Raw genomic sequence first — 16672 nt, 5'->3', positions numbered from 1 at the left:
ACCTAATGTATTTTCAGATAGTGGCTTAGTCTGCCTTTCTTAACAGGTCTTGTTCTCTGGTCGGTGAAGGTGGGAGATTAGGAGAGTGCTAAGGCTGCTTGTTTGAGAAACAGGAGGGTTTCATCCTAATGAGGCCAAGAGGCGCCGACATGCAGGTCATCCCACAGCATTCTGGAACATTCCATGTATTCCAAAAGGTGAGGAACTTGACCCCCACAGGCCAAGATTCGAGATCTCAGAAGAGAGACCCCACTTTGATATCTGGTCCTTGCAGTGGTGAGCACAGTCCATCCTCTAAGCTGAGAAAGTGTTGTTTATGTTTTTTGTACCATCTGTGGTTCAGACATAGCTGGTGTTTTGTATTTGCCACTGACGGTTTTTCTGAGCTCTGTTTGCTGTCGTGGTGATGCAAAAGCAAGAACCTCCTTTTGGGAAAGTCAACCCAGACCCACAGAGAGAAACATGACAAGCGCCACAGTTTCTAGACTGGACAATAAAAGCAAACCAGAAAAACAATCGCTCCACGTTACTGTCTCCTTTTCAAGGGGTCTCCTCATCATGGTTCTTAAGGAAACTCAGCCACCAGGGAGAAACAGTAATTTGTCCATATAGAGAACTTGCGAAAGAAAAAACTTTCTGGTGAGTCAGCACCCTCCGCCCATGGAGAAGCTCCATGCCCTTCCTCCTGAAAGGAGGAAGACCACTTTCTACTGGGAAAGGTAGACGAGAGACTTGGGAAGAGCCCAGTTTTGCTTTTCTTTCTTAAGGAAACATTTTTGCTACTTTCCTCTGGCAACAGATCAAACTCACTTTTCTTACCTGTACCTCATCAGCCGAGATGCTCTGCATTAGTCTTCCCTTTCCAGTAGCCCAGACTTCGGGTTGAATTCACTTATATGGAACTGAATCCAATCCCTCTCATTCTATTCTATTCCCTTCAATTCTGCTGCATAAACACCCAAGGAGCTGTTGTGGGTCTGGGAACTAAATAGGGACTGGGAGACAGAACTGGATGAAGCAAGATTATACTTCTGGTCTTCTGAAGCCAGACTGAAAATGGGAATCAGTTGGCCAATGGCTGCTCTTTGGGATAGGGTGAGATCCGAGAAGACAAAAAGGCCAAAAAGGATGAGGATCAAAATAAATATTTGGAATTTGGAAGTCAGGCCGAAGGAATCAAAGCAAGAGGGTGTCAAGATTTATCTCTGGGCAGACCGTCTGGGTGCAATCTCCATGCGTGTTGTATCACTGGGTAATACATCTGAGCTTGTCATGTACTTTTCACAGACATTGCTTCATTTCATTCTTAAAACAATCTGGTTATCATTCAGATTTGCAGATGGAGACAGGAAAGCTCAGAGTTACAACGTTCTCTAGGTCTTGAGGATTTACATGGCCAAGACAGGACATTGAGCTCCTGTCTTACGTGTCTCCTTATCTAACGCTCTTTCTGCTCTATCTTACTTTCCATAGACATGTGGCATTCATAGACCACTTGGTCCCACTCAGAGTACTTTTGTTGTCCTATGGCTGCTGCATTTGCTTAAATCTCAAGTCTGGAATGAAGTGGCCTTCAGGGACTGTAGATGTCATTGTTCTGTTGTTGGGTAGGGATACAAGACAAAGTCTTAGCTTCCTCGGCTTTACAAGTCGGAACTGGTCTAAGTAAGGTCAAGCATTGTTTTAATTCCATCATTCTGTGATTCTGAAATCTGTTATTACATTGGTTTCTACCCCATTTATTTTAGTCTTCCAAAAATCACAACGATTATGAGAAATAGTGTTCACGCCAGATTCATTAGAGGTTGAAAACAGAACTGTATTTCAGCTCTTTGGAGGCCAAAAAGGAACCTTGATATTTTTGCAAGTGTGAAAATTCTTTCAACTCTTGTCAGATTAACTAAAAACATCTGAGTGGTCTGCCTCCAAGCATCATAAAATTTTCTTTTAGGCTTCGAATTTTATTTTAGAGGAATTACATTCTCATAGATTACCTCTCACTGTGAAGGAAAAAAATTCCCTTCAAAATGTTGTACCCTCCTGCTTCCTTCTCCGCTGAGTCCGTGTGTGGAGGCTGAAAAGTTTCAGAGAACCCTGGTCGGCTGATATCTGCTGGGTAGGCAGAGAGCCAAACTATTGTTCTCGCTGTTTCTCAATACAGAAGGCAAAAGTATTTACTGCCTATCCCTGGAATCTCTGTCAATTAGCTTGGAATTTGAGGGATTTTCCTGATGTGCTTTGTGAAGGCCATTTGATATTTGGGGGCCCAGGTGAAAATGCTTAACCCTGTAGTGGAAGGCAGGCTGGCCCAGAAGACCAGCTTAGATGGGAGTGATGCCCTTACAAATCAATCCCTGACGAGGCCGAGAGCAGGGGCACTTCCCCCAAGCTCCGCTCCAGCTGACACCACGGAGGACACGGCCGCCGTGTGAGACCTGTGTGGAGCAGCTTGAGAGTGACTTTCTCAAAGCTCAGCCCTCCCACCCCGGTTCCAAGGCCTGACCACAGACTGACAGCCCCTTATTTCTGTTACTGCTAGGGTACTGCTGGGAACCTGCTTCATGAGCATCCGGGTGATCCTGACGCACGCTGTAGAATGACAACCCCTACCACCGAGGTTCCTAAAGGAAGCAGAATGTGTAAGTTACAAACTGATCCCTGTGTCACAAAACTCTGGTTGTGCAGCTGGATTTGTTAGTTCCTGAGTGCCTAAGACAGCATAGTGTGCTCTCCCCTCAAACTGCCTTGTACTGCCTTGCTAACTTAGAGTATAAAAGTAGGGAAAGACAAAGGATCGGGTTTGACTCATGAGACACAGGTCTAATAAAGCCCACATGCGTGAATGAACTGCGTGCCCTTCCTCCCGAAAGTCTCGAGTGCCACCCGGTCTCTTCCATCTCTCGTCAGTAACATTTGGTTCCCTGACCAGGAAACTGACCACCCTGGGTCTCTGAGCCACGGGGGTTAACGCATGGATGGAACAACCATGGCCACTGCCAGACAGATGGCCAGGCACTGCTCCCAAGACTTCAGGGAGATGTCCTCCCACCAGCAAGAATTGCCACTGTCCCTGCCACCGCCACCCGCTCAGACTCAAGGAGACTCAGGATGATCAGGCTTGGAAGCATCAGACAAGGTAAGAGTCCCCAGGGACTGGAGTCTAAGACAAGCCTACCCCAGGGAGCAGAAGGGGTACCTGATCTCTCCCCCAAGAAATCCACTTTGGGATTTCAAGGTAGGACTGGCTCTCAGAGGGAGCAAATGTTTTAAATCTATATGAGAGTTGTGTGAGCATGTGGCCACTCTTGCTTGCATTAGCAGTTTGAGTCTGTTGACCCACGGCACAAGCTACGGGTTTTGAGTGGGCCTGAAACCGCACTTCCATAGTGATCCTCCTATGGTCAAGGACCATTAGAGTCACTTCGCGACCCGTTATGGCTAAGAGGCACCTAACTTCCTGTAGGGCAAATGGCCAGACAGGCATCTGATTGGTCTCCAACTAGAGGCACCCTTCCTTTGCTTGTCTTGCATCTCTGATCAGGGGGTGGACACAGGATGGGTGGGCCTTCTTCTAAGTCCATGGTGTTAAGATATCATGCTCAAAATTTTCAAAAATGGCTTTTATGAGGATTATGGGACTAGGCTGACCCCAGTAGACTTAGACTCTGTGTATAGTTGAATGGCCCTCTTTCAATGTTGGTTGGCCACCAAGAGGGAATGACAGATGTTGCTGTAGACTGAGAAGTCTGGCGAATAGTTACAGGACAGCCCAGACAGCCAGATCAATTTCCTGACATTGATTCGTGGCTGTCCATCAAAGCTGCCTAGGTCCGGCCTGCAGTAGTTCAGAATGCAAAAGTGCTACCTTGACCAAAAGTTTTCAAGGGTGACACAGCAGAGGAGGAGGTCCTGCCCCCACCTTTCCAGGCTCCACCGCCACCTACTGTTCCGCCACTGGAATTGCACACTGGGACACCCTCTGTCCCACTCCAAGAAGTTCCACCTTCTCAGCACCAGAGACCCCTCCAATAACCCAACATCTCTGGTTGGCTCAGAACAGTTTCTCTCCAGTCCTCCTGATGCCCCCGAGAGAGACCCCGGCACCTCCTGTTATTGAAGCGGATGGTGCTGTTCAACCAGGGGACGTCACAGTCTACTATCAGCCTTTCACCACCACTGACATTCTAAATCAGAAACGTAACACACCCTCCTACTCAGAGGAGCCACAAGCACTTGTGGATCTATTTGAGTCCCTCTTCCAAACCCATTGTCCATCATGGGGTGATTGTCGCCAACTCCTCTCAGCCCTCCTCAACACCAGAGACAGAGAGTCCTTTGTGAGGCCCACGAATGAGCCCCAGAACAAGCCCCAGCTGCATGGACGGCCAAATTGTTCTTGACCAGGTTCCAGATGGGGATATTTACCTTCCAGAAGAGAGAACCCCCCTGGACCACTATCAAGAGGGACTCCTGAGAGGTCTCTGGGCAGGACCCCAAAAGCCCACCAACATGGCCAAAACTACCATTGTCACTCAGAAAAATGATCAAACACCAGACTTCTATGAGTGGCTATGTGAGGCATTCAGAATTTACACCCCTCTCGCCCCTGAGGCTCCAGAAAACCAGCGGATGGTCAACAGTGCCTTTATGGCCCAGAGTGCTCCCGGCATCTGCCGAAAACTCTAGAAGCTTGAAGGGTTGGCTGGCATGAACACCCTTCAGCTCTTGGAAGAAGCTAGCAAGGTGTTTGTTAACCAGAACCGTGAAGAAAGAAGAGAATCAGACTCCCACAACAAACACCATGCAGCCCTGTTGGTGGCTGCCATTGCTCAGGCACCTCTGCCCTCCCAGAACAAATCCAGCCACAGGACTAGGGGGCCCGCAGAGTCGAAGGCCAAGGTCATTGATAAAGGATCAGTGTGCCCACTGTAAGGAAATGGGTCTCAGAAAAACGAATGCCCCCAACTGCAATCCACAAGCCCCAAGACGCAAATACCGACCAGAGCCCAGGGATAGGCGCTCATCATGCTTGCTGGAGAGGACTGAGGCAGACCAGGTTTCCACACCCTCAGCCCCCTGAACTCAGGGGCTCCATGAAGGTAGGGGCCAGTCTGTAAAGTCTGTGGTGGACACAGGAGCTGAACACTCGGTCATAACTCGGCCTGGGCCCCTCTAGGAGAAAAGACTGCTCTCATCATGGCGGCCACCAGAACTCAGTCTGAGAAACCATTCTTCAGAACACAAACCTGCACCCTGGGTGGTCACTGGGTTGACCATGGGCTTCTCTACATCCCCGAATGCCCAGCGCCACTCCTGGGGTGCCCCACTGGACCTGACACTTAAACTCCACCTGACAACCTGCCTATGGCTCCGCTCCCTCCCTCATCCTGATGATGTCAATCGGCCATGAAGATGACTATAAAATCTGGGAGAGAGAGAGACTCCCAACACCAACTTGGAAGACTTCCTGTGAGCACATCCTCAGGCCTGGACTGAAATTAATCCACCGGGCATGGCCAAAAACCATACACCCATAGTAATCCCAATACGACAACAACAGCACCCCCTACCTTGGAGAGGCCATGGCCAAAAACCATACACCCATAGTAATCCCAATACGACAACAACAGCACCCCCTACCTTGGAGAGGCCAGCTGGGAATAAAAGAACACATCACCCGCCTGTGAAAAACAGCTATTCTGGTTGAATGTGTGTCCCAGTGAAACACTCCACTGCTGCCAGTTAAGAAAACAGGGGGAGTGGGATATTGACCAGTCTAGGATCTTATGCTGAGTGGTTCCCAACCCCCACACACACTCTTAGGACTGATTCTGCAGGGGCCGTCGGGCTCACCTGTTTAGACACAGCTCACCTGAACAAGGCTGCCTCAGGGATTCAAAAATTCGCCTCCTTTGGGGAAGCACTAGCAGCAGACTTAGAAGTTTCCTGCTGACTCATTGAATTGATGGTGTTTCAGTATGTAGATGACTTCCTGCTGATAGGAGGCTTGAGATCTGGGAACTGGCTGTGCTCCTGACTCTGCTACAGGAGTGGGATATAAAGTACCCTGGGAGAAAGAAAGCCCAGATAACTCTACAAACCATCGAATATCTGGGATTTGGAATCTCTCAAGGAACGCAGGCCCTGGGACCAGAAAGAAAATCAGTGGTGTGCAACATTCCTGAGCAGTGTCTCTGTCGTGTCTGGATCCCTAGATTCTCCCTGACAGCTAAGCCTCTCTATCAGCTCCTCCCAGGACCGGAATCTTCTCCCTTCATATCTACAGAACATCGCTGAGTTTTCAACACCCTTAAGCCTGCCCTACAAACAGTGCCCTGCCTCTCTGAAGTGACTAAACCCTTTTATCTGTGTACATGAGAAAGGAAAGCGGGAACTATGGGTTCTGACTCAGCAGATGGGCAGAGATGGGCGGTCTACCTATCCAAGCAGATCCGTTCAGCTACCAGCAGCTGGCCACCATGCCTCCGGTCTCTAGCCACTTTTGTCCTCCTGCTCTGGGAAGCAGAAAAACTGACTCCGAAGCAAATGATCCACTTACAGGCTCCCACTCAGTGATGACTCTGTTGAACTGTAAGGGCCACTGCTGGCTGTCACAGGGCAGGATGACTCAATAGCAGGCCCTGCTGTGCAAAAACCCACATCTAACACTTGAGCCTGTACAGACCTTAAACTCTGACCCTTAGCAGAATAGGAGGCACCCCCTGACCATGACTGTGCAGAGCTCCTAGATGAGGTCTTTTCAACCCAACCTGACTGAACTGACCAGCGGCTCCCTAACCCGCATCTGGAACTCTTCACAGATGGGAGCAGCGGGTGGCCAGGTATGCAGTAGTAACTGCCACTGCTCCAGGGGAAAGTAGATGCCTCCCAGGGACCTGGTCTGCACAGCGGGCTGAACTCTGGGCTCTAATACAAGCCCTCCTTCCAGGAAAGGGATGGAAAGGGTCAACATCTATACCAATTCTAGGCACGCTTTTGCTACCCAAAATGTCCATGGAGCCATTGACAAGGAAAGGAGTCTCCTCAGTGCTGGCAGCAAGAAGATTGAAAACAGAAGAGATTTTAAAGTTACTCAAAGTTATTTGGGATCCCCAGCAAGTGGCAGTAAGTGGCAGTCATGGGCTGCTCAGGCCTCTCCTATAGGAAATCGTTCCACTGTACAGACTCCTCCTGACAATAGGAAGCAAGAATGGTCCTGCATTTGAGGCCAATATAGTCTACCAGCTGGCCACAGCCATGGAGATCAAATGGAAGCTTCACACAGCCTGGAGACTGCAGAGCTCCAGGAAGGTTGAAAGGGTAAATCAGAGTCTCACAAAAATTTTAGGAAAATTGTGTTTTGAAACTAGATTGCCACGGGCCAGCCTCCTTCTGTTAGCCTTGCTCGGGTCAGGTCCACTTAGGAACCCGCTGGGTACTCGCCATTTGAGATACTGTATGACCAACCTCTCCCTTTGCCTCACCTTTTTAGTTTTAAAATTTTATTTATTTATTTCTTGTGATTTACTAGTTCCTGTGTCATAAAACTCTTATGTTGCAGTTGTGATTTGTTAGTTCCTGAGTGCCTAAGATTAACAGTGTGCTCCCCTCATCCAAACTGCCTTGCTGTTACATTGTCAATTTAGGGTATAAAAGTAGAGAAAGATAAAGGATCAGATCTTGATTCATGAGTCTAGCCAAAGCCACATGCGTGAGCACAAGCAATCAAAGCCAAAATTCACAAATGGGATAACATGAAAGTGAGAAGCTTCTGTACTGTAAAAGAAACACTCGGGAAAGTGAAGAGGCAACTGACAGAATGGGACAAATTATTTGCAAACTATGCAACTGATAAAGGATTAAAAACCAGAATATACAAAGAGATCAAGAAACTCAACAATAACAAAACAAACAATGCAATGAAGGAATGGGCCAAGGACTTAAACAGGAATTTTTTTCAAAAGAGAAAGTTCAAATGGTCAACACATGACAAAATGATCTGGATCACTAGCCATTACAGAAATGCAAACCAAAACCATAATGAGATTTCACCTCAGCCCATGTAGAATGGCTTTCATATAGAAATCAATAAACAACAATGCTGGTGAGGATGTGAGGGGTAAAGGTACACTAATCTACTGTTGGTGGGAATATAAACTAGCAAAGCCACTATAGAAGGCAGTATGTAGATACCTCAGCAATCTGAATATAGAACTACCATATGACCAAGCTATCTCACTCCTGGGAATTTACCCAAGGGAAATGAAATCAGCATATGAAAGAGTTATCTGCACCCCTATATTTATTGCAACTCAATTCACAATAGCCAAGACATGGAACCAACCCAAATGCCTGTCAACTGAAGACTGGATAAAGAAATTACGGGATATGTACACTATAGAATACTACACAGCAGTAAAAATAATGAAATCTAGTCATTTACAACAAAATGGAGGAATCTAGAAAACATCATACTTAGTGAAATAAGCCAGTCCCAAAGGGACAAACACTATATATTCTCCCTGACCTGTGATAACTAATAGAGCACCTGAAAGGCAGCCTGTAGAAGTGAAATTGACACTTTGAGAAGAAATGATTTGAATAGTCCTTGTCTTGACTGTTAAGGATCAGTGTTTTTTTTAGTACTATTTGTTGAACTCTTTACTTAACATAGCTAAACATATGTGTATAAAGTCAATGAATTTAGATCTCAGTAACAAATAAGAATGGGAATAAGAGAGGGAGGAGGCGGAGGGGTAGGAGTGTGGGTGGGAGGACAGGCATGGCGGGAAGAATCACCATGTTCCTAAAATTGTAATTATGAAGTATATGAAGTTTTTAACTGTAAAGCTGTATAGTTCTGTGTACATTCCTATGGACTTACTTCTCAGGGTACAGTTTAAAAACTTGCCATGGGACCCCAAGTCCCCTTAAGTTGGGTGGTAAAAATATCACCTTAAATGTTGAAGTGATCATATAAATAAGACTAAGTGTCTGGTAATATTGATAGATTTAAAAAGGAGTGAATGCTCCAACATGGGAAGCAGGCCACACAGCAGACTCATAGAATGACAATTGCTTTAGATAGCACTCTGACCTCAGAATCAGCCCTTAAGCATTCTGTGCATAAAGTTAATTGAAAATGGATCTTAGTGGAGAATGAGACTGGGAATGTGAGAGGGAGGAGGAAGAGGGGTGGGAGAGTGAGTGGGAGGGCGGGTATGGTAGGAAGAATCACTATATTCCTAAAGTTGTACTTATGAAATGCATGAAATTTGTGCTCCTTAAATGAAAGGTTTCTTTGGGGGAAAAATAAATAAATACATACATACATACATAAAATTTTTAAAAAGCTGCATGAATGAACTGTGTACCTTTCTTTCCAGAAGTCTCAAGTGCCACTTGGTTTCATCAATCTCTTGTCCATTACATATACACACCCAGCAAACAAAAACAGTTATCACTGCAAAACCTCTTATGGAGTTACCAAGAATAAAGTCCCAGCTGGAGGACCTGCTCCCATGGAGTTGCTAGGGGTGCAGAGAGAAGCCCTAATAGGGCCCTGGCTCCTGCTACAGTGTTGTACTATGAAAATTAATGGTAAAACTACTAGTCAAACAGTTCTGTATATCTTGTGTGGTTGTGTGGCATTCTGTTGAAATCTCTACTTAGTATATAGTAAGTTGATCATCTGTATATAAAGATAATGGAAAATGAATCTTGATGAAGAATGGGATGGGAGAGGGAGTGGGAGATGGGATGGTTGCGGGTGAGAGGGAGGTTATAGGGGAAAAAGCCACAGCAATGCAAAAGTTGTACTTTGTAAATTTATATTTATTAAATAAAAAAAGAGTCAGTGCATTAAGGAGGCAAAGATAAGGAGCACACAAAAGTAAGAGAGTGTGCTGGTAAGTCACAGGTGTCACCAGATCCAGGGTTGGCCTTGAGACAAGGAGAGGGTGTGCACAGCCAACACTCTGTTAAGAAGAGCTCAATTGTTTGTCTTTCAATTTGATGCTGGCTATGGCAGCTCAATGAGACATCCTGTTAAGTAGCTACCTCCATGGACCTTGGCAGGAAGGCAAGATGGATATTTTCTAGCCAATCCTTTTCCTTCCCAGTAAGATGTAAACAACCAATGAGGTGATCTCAGCCAAAAGCCAGGCCATTCTGAATGTCAAGGTGAGAGGTGAAGGAGAACTCTGGAGTCCCATCGGGCTGGTGACAAAGTGGAGAAGGCTTAGAGAAAACTGAGTGAAACCTGAGAGCTAGCAGGGAAAGGATGTAAAACAAGGAGAATGGAGTGCAAGCTTTGCTTACCATTCTCTGCCCATGGCTTAGCTCTGGGTTAGAATTCTGACCGTCTTACACACCGGGCGACACACCAGCCTTCCAAGAAGGGTGGCCCCCTGGTTTTGGGCTCGCTGGGCCTGCTGCAGCCTTGGCTGGAGCACAGCAGCCCGGCTGCCTGCTTGGAAGCTTCCCTTCAGGACTTCCGATGACCATTTTATTTATCAGGCAGCTCTGGCTCTTAGTTCGCAAAAGCGAGCCAACACGTTAATTAACGCAAAAGGTTAAGCCATTGTTTGACTCCCTGGTTCTGCGGAGGGGAGGAGAGGAGCAGGAAGGTAGGGTGATCTCTGCTGGCCTCTGTTTATAGGAAGCCCTTGCATTCCCCTGAGCTCGGGGCTCTCAGGGGCCAGGCTGGTGATGAGCAGGCTGGCGGTAAGTGGGAGCACACTGTGGCTTTGTTTGTGCCTGTGGGGAGTTTTTGGTAAATTTTGTTGCTTCCAACCCCCTATAAAAATATTTGGGGATTCAACGATGCTGAGTCTACATTTCTCACTTGCAACTCACACATTCTCTTCCTTGAAATGTGTAGGGTTTTTGGTTTATTTTATTTTTTTTTGTCCTCACTGGCCAGGGACAGTTTCTCAGTAGCCCTTAGTGACCCAGTGGGCCAATCTGGCTAAACTGACACAAACCAGATGGTGTGCAAACAGATCGTCTCTGTTCACCCAGGCCTTCCCTCCTGAACGTGAAATAGAGTCGGGGAATGCGCCTTCTGGAAGTTCACAGGGATTCCTCTAAGCCAGTGGGACCTGTTTATTTTCTCTGAGTTTATTTATTTCTCCATTGTAAAGGGGATACTGTTCCCACGCAGAGGCTCCTGGGTTCTTTTAAGTCAGTGGAGTCAGGGAGGCCTTGAGCTGAGAAGCAGCAAAGTCAGCGGCCTCTGGCAGGCTGGGAGTGCACACCTGTGCGCCAGCCAAGGGCAAGCCCAACCTCGGGGTGGAACGAGGGGCTTCACACTTGAAGCGTCCATTCTCGGGGGTCACAAAGGTAGGTATTTCACAGTTGTTATTTACAGTGAGCTACGACGTGGCCCTGGCTGGCCCAGTCTGGGTTTCGTCCTCGACCTCCCAGGCCAGCTGGCAGCAACGGCAGCCCCCAGTGCTCAGAAACCCCTCCTGACCACACACAGCAGTGGGACCCCCCCCCCCCCCACAGTCCCCGGCAGCCAGGCCTGTGGTTTGGACCAGCTCCTCCCCTGGCTCCCTAGGAGAGACCTGGGGTTCCAGGCCTCCAGGCTGTTGAGCCTCTTTGAGGAAAATGTGCCTGTTGAGAGCAGATCCTAGTCAAGGTACAAGGGCTTTGAGGGAGGGATTTGTGTTGCCTCTGTGGCTAACGGAGCCGGTTGCCTGATCTACCAGATGCCTCCACGAGTGCTTAGCTCCCCTAAGTCTGGTTTTGCTTCTTACCTAAGGCCCATCCAACAGTGTACAAGCAATGAGTAGTCAGCAAGGTGCTTGGTGCTGACCATAATCCCTGCATCTGTATTTCACTTGACAGTATTCCCAGTACTTCGCCATCCTGTGGTCTCATTTGCTTTCCACTCTTGCTGAGCAGGTGCCCACAGCATCACTTTAAAAGGCGCTATTGAGGCAGCTGATGGAAACTGGAGCCGCAAAGCCAGTAAGCGGTGGAGGGGGGCTGTGACCCAGGTGCTCTGACTGTAAAAAAGAGCAGCTTCCACACCGCAGCCACTTAGAAGCCCAAGCCTGAGCACCTGCTTCCGGAGTCCCGCTCTCTGCCACAGGTCCTTGGCAATCAGAAGCAGCAAAGGGAATGAAGGGCGGGAGCCAGAGCTCAGTGCCTGTCACCACTTGGTGCTCCTCCTTGAGCAGCTCTGAGTGTAGGGTTAAGAGCAGGGTGCCCAGCTCTGCCAGTCACAGGTTGTGCGACTTGGAACAGTTACTCAGACTCTCTGTGCCTTAGTTGCCCATCTACAAAAGGGAGATCATAAAAATTCTCGGTTCACTGGTTATGAGCGTTAAATGAGTTACACCTGCGTGGCCTTAGAACCGTGCTTAGCCTAGTGTAAGTGTCGGATAAGTGCTGGTTAAATGCGTGAAAGTCTTCGCACCCTGGCTGCTGGGGCTGAGGGTGTGCGTAGGGCTGCAGCAATTCTGTCCAGCACTGGCCTAGGGGCGACAGCTGGACACAGCAAGCGGAAGAAGCCCATCTTGTTCTCCCCGAGCAGGGGTCGCTCTTGAGTTGGCAACATTTCTTCAAGCACTTTGAGAATTAGAGGGAAGCTCCGCAGCTCTTGCTGTACTGGAAAACGCAGGGTGAGTGTGGACCCCGTGTCTATGGGTGCAGGACGGGTGTGGCTGAGAAAGAGCTGCTGTATAGTCACAGAAGGATCATTAACCGCAAAGACCTTGACCGCCACCTAATGCAGTGTCTTCCTAGAACCAGCTCTCTCCTCTACCAACCAGGCAGCAATGTTCCACAGTGGGAAAGGCGCTTGCCTGGGGTCACACTGCTACCATGGCCACCCCTCTGAATTGCTCTTTCTCCCATCCTAATAGAAGACCCAGAGTGAGGATCTGTAGAAATCTGCAGAGGATGCTTTGTGGCCCCAGCCCTGAAGGCAAAAGTAGATTTTGGGGTGTCCCCTCGAAGACTCTGACATTTTGCAGAGGGAAGAGGGTTCTGGATCTCCACCACTCTGCCCCCAATCCTGTTGTTCATGGGTACTAAGGTGACCCCCTACCCTCCCAGGAGACCTTACCAAACCAGGCGCCAGTTCTACAGGTGTCCTGGAGGACTTAAGAGCTGTGAAAAGGCCCCCAAACTTCACAAGTCCCTGGGTCTGCTGTTAAAACGCTCAAGGCAGGGATAGGTACACAGTGTACTATGTTTTTTCTGGGCCAGAAACACCCTTCGTTGCCTATAGCCGCACCCCCCCAACACCTCTTTACAAAATGGTGGGGAAGGGGATGAATAAGCTGTACAGTTCCACAAACACAGGGAAAGACCCACGCTCCCCAATCCTAGCCAGAGTCCAGAGAGCTTAGGATAATGGTCACTAGCATCAGCTTTCATTATGGGCTAAATGCCCCTGCTTTGCAGATGGGGAAATTAGGCCTCAAAGATGTTGAAGAACTTGCCTGTGACTGCACAGCCAGAAGGGGCTAGAGGCCCGAGGCAGCACCCTTGACCTCTCTGCTGCACTTCCTCTGCCAGCGCCAGGACGATCCATGGCCCACAGCAAATCCGCAGACCTGCGCACACTGAGAGGCCTGAGGCAAAAGCGAATTTAAAGAAAATGAAAGAGAAAAGAAGAGCCGCTCAGGATCCATCTGGAGAGGAAGCGCAATGGGAAAGTGAATTGGACGAAGTCAAGGTAAGAGAGGAAAAGAAAACCACAGGTTTTCCTGAACCTGCTCATCATACAGCTCTGGAAGCATTTTCTTATCTTTATAAGCCATATCTGGCTGCTGCCAACTGTTTGCATATGTGCTGATTGAAACATTTTTATGGCTTTATGGATGCAATAAAGTGAGGGTACTTAAAGGCAGCAATGGCACGTGTGTGCTCATGGAGGCGCCTGGAGTCAAGATCTCAGAACGAGGTGTGGAGGTAGGGATGGAAGGATGGAGGCAGGAGTGGAGAGGCGTTAATGGCTCAAGTATGAAAGCCGAGTGTGCAGGGTATGACCAGCCCCATAAAGCGAGCAGCTGTGGGCTTGAAGGAGAGAGGGGGATGAGATGGAAGAAATCTTGAGCATGCGAAGATGATGATACTGCTAAAAGGCATTAGGGTGGGCTGCTTCATTCCCAGCAAAGGGGAGTTCTGTGGAGGGAAATGAGAAGAATGTGGGTATTCAAGACAAGAGAGGGCCAGTGGCCCGCTGTGGGAAGGAAGGAAAGCAAGAGGATCTAGGGACCAGTATTCGCAGATGGAAGGGGTGGTGCGTTCTAGTGCCTGGACTGTAGCACGAGTCACTCTTACTGGGAAAATGGCAAATCTCTCCTGCAGATGTGCTGGGTGTTTGGGGCCAGAGGAGGCAGCCGGCAGTGAAAATGCTTCAGAGATGAACAGGCAAAAGCCTTCCATCTTCAGGAAGGCTTTTATACCCCAGGGAGGGTACAGCACTGTCGGATGTGATGCAGAGTTGCATACATAGGAAATGTAGCCACTCACATGGGCTTTGAGACCTTAATTCAGGAAGTGATGGGGTTTGTAGCAGGGAACATGAGGCAGATCTGGGGAAGCTTTGCAGGGGAGGTGGTATTTTGGGTGGATCTTGAAGGATGAGAAGGCCTGTGTGAGAGAAAGGACTTCCCGGCCTCGGAGGCGCCCACTCACGGAGAGGAGCCCAGGGCAGTCTGGTTCAGGTGACGCTTTGAAGCGGCCGGGCTGAAGGCTCTTGAGAAGTTGGAAGAAGAACCAGTCGTGTGATACTGCAGGAGCCATGCGGAGGAATCGAGGCTGATGTTTCTCAACCAGTTTTCTGCTGTCATACCATTTGTATCCACAGCCCAACACTCCAACTTTCTACCTCAGAACTGTGGGTGGGGTAGAGAACCTCCAATGAGGGGAACAGTAGGGTCAGAGCTAGGTGATGAACTAACTCGGAATGGATACTGAAGTCAAGAATATCAGCTTGGTATCAATTAAGATTGTCCAAGTAGGGATGATGAACGCATAAGCTCTTGAGGGATGTGTAGAGGTAGACACAAATAGGTTTCATTCATTTTTGCCTTTGTTAAATGCTCACAATGGGCCAGGCACTGTATCTGGTATTAGGGCTACCAAAGTTGAGCTCCATAACCTATGACCCATTGCTTCCGGTGTTTGCAGCAGATAAAGCAATACTACACATAGGGGCCAAGACAGAGGGCACCCACGGCAGCACTGAGAAGAAGTATTGAGTTTCATGTGGCTCCCAAACAGGCTTCCTGAAGGGAACAGGTTTCAGATGAGGCTGAAAACTGAAGTAGGCACCTGTCAAGGTAGAAGGAGGAAAGCAGGTGGCAGGTGTGGGGAGGAGGATGGACGGGCCTGTGCAAAAACACAATGGCATGAAATGGCAAATGAAGGAGGAGGAAGAGCAAGGCTGCCAGATAATGGGCCCAGCTCTGTATCAGTAATTCACCATGTGTTACTCCATAGTCTTCGAGGCGTGTGGAGGCTGGACATAGGGCATGGGGGGACAGTGGCTGAAGGTTGAATGAAGACTGCCGTATTGAGGAGTTTGACTCTTTTTTTGTGGGAAAGTGATGTGCTCAGATTTCTGTTTTGCCAAATATTATTCTGGCAGCGGTGTGGAGGATGGCTGGAAGGGGCACAATTTTGGAAGCAGGAAGGACAATATATGTAATCATGAGATGAGGGAAATGGTAAAGGGGACAAGAGTGAGAACGCATGATGGGGAGGGCGTCAGTGTGAGGGGTGGGTGACCAGACTTGAAAGAGGAGGAAGGAGGAGCTGCCTTGCTGATGTGCCACTGTGGTTGCTATGGTATCATTCACAGAATTAGAGACTAGGCTGCAGTGACAGCTGGGGCATGGCAGAAATGAGAGGTTTTGGGTCCTGTTCTATGTCTATCAAGGAATCATTGCCTGGGAGTGCTTTCCAGAAAGCAGCTGGATATGCAAACCCATAGCTAAGAGGAGAAGCCTAGCTGGAGTAATGGAGTCATTGCTCCATATTGGTGATTGAGTCGCTGAGATCCCGCAGCGCTATATGGGAGAAGAGGGCCATGGACAAAGGCTCGAGCATCAGAGTAGGGGTGTGCAAGAGGTAGAGGAAGAGTGGGGACAAGATAACCACCTAATAGCAGAGGAAATTACATATTAGCATACTTGATGGGAATTTTGGAAGCTGATACTTAAAAGAATGTTGTATGACTAGTGGAAATAAAAATGGCCTAATACAATAATAAAACTTGGAGATATTTTTAATGAACATGTTAAAATCGGTATAACACCATCTCAAGAAAATAAGTTGGGTATATGCAGTTTTAAGAATAAAGGGGCCAGCGCCATGGCACAGTAGGTTAATCCTCTGCCTGCAGCAGCAGCATCCCATATGGGCACTGGTTCTGGTCCTGGCTGCTCCTCTTCCGATCCAGCTCTCTGCTATGGCCTGTGAAAGCAGTAGAGGATGGCCCAAGTACTTGGGCCCTTGCACCCACGTGGGAGACCAGGAAGAAGCACCTGGCTCCTAGCTCTTGGCTTTGGATCAGCATAGCTCCAGCTGTTGCAGCCATTTGGGGAGTGAACCAACGGAAGGAAGACCATTCTTTCTGTCTCTCCCTCCCACTCTCACTGTCTGTAACTCTACCACTCAAATAAATAAATAAATAAATAATCTTTTC

Source organism: Oryctolagus cuniculus, chromosome 14, assembly GCF_964237555.1.
Source record: "Oryctolagus cuniculus chromosome 14, mOryCun1.1, whole genome shotgun sequence".
Taxonomy (NCBI): Eukaryota; Metazoa; Chordata; class Mammalia; order Lagomorpha; family Leporidae; genus Oryctolagus; species Oryctolagus cuniculus.
Note: the sequence above shows the minus strand (reverse complement) of the source record.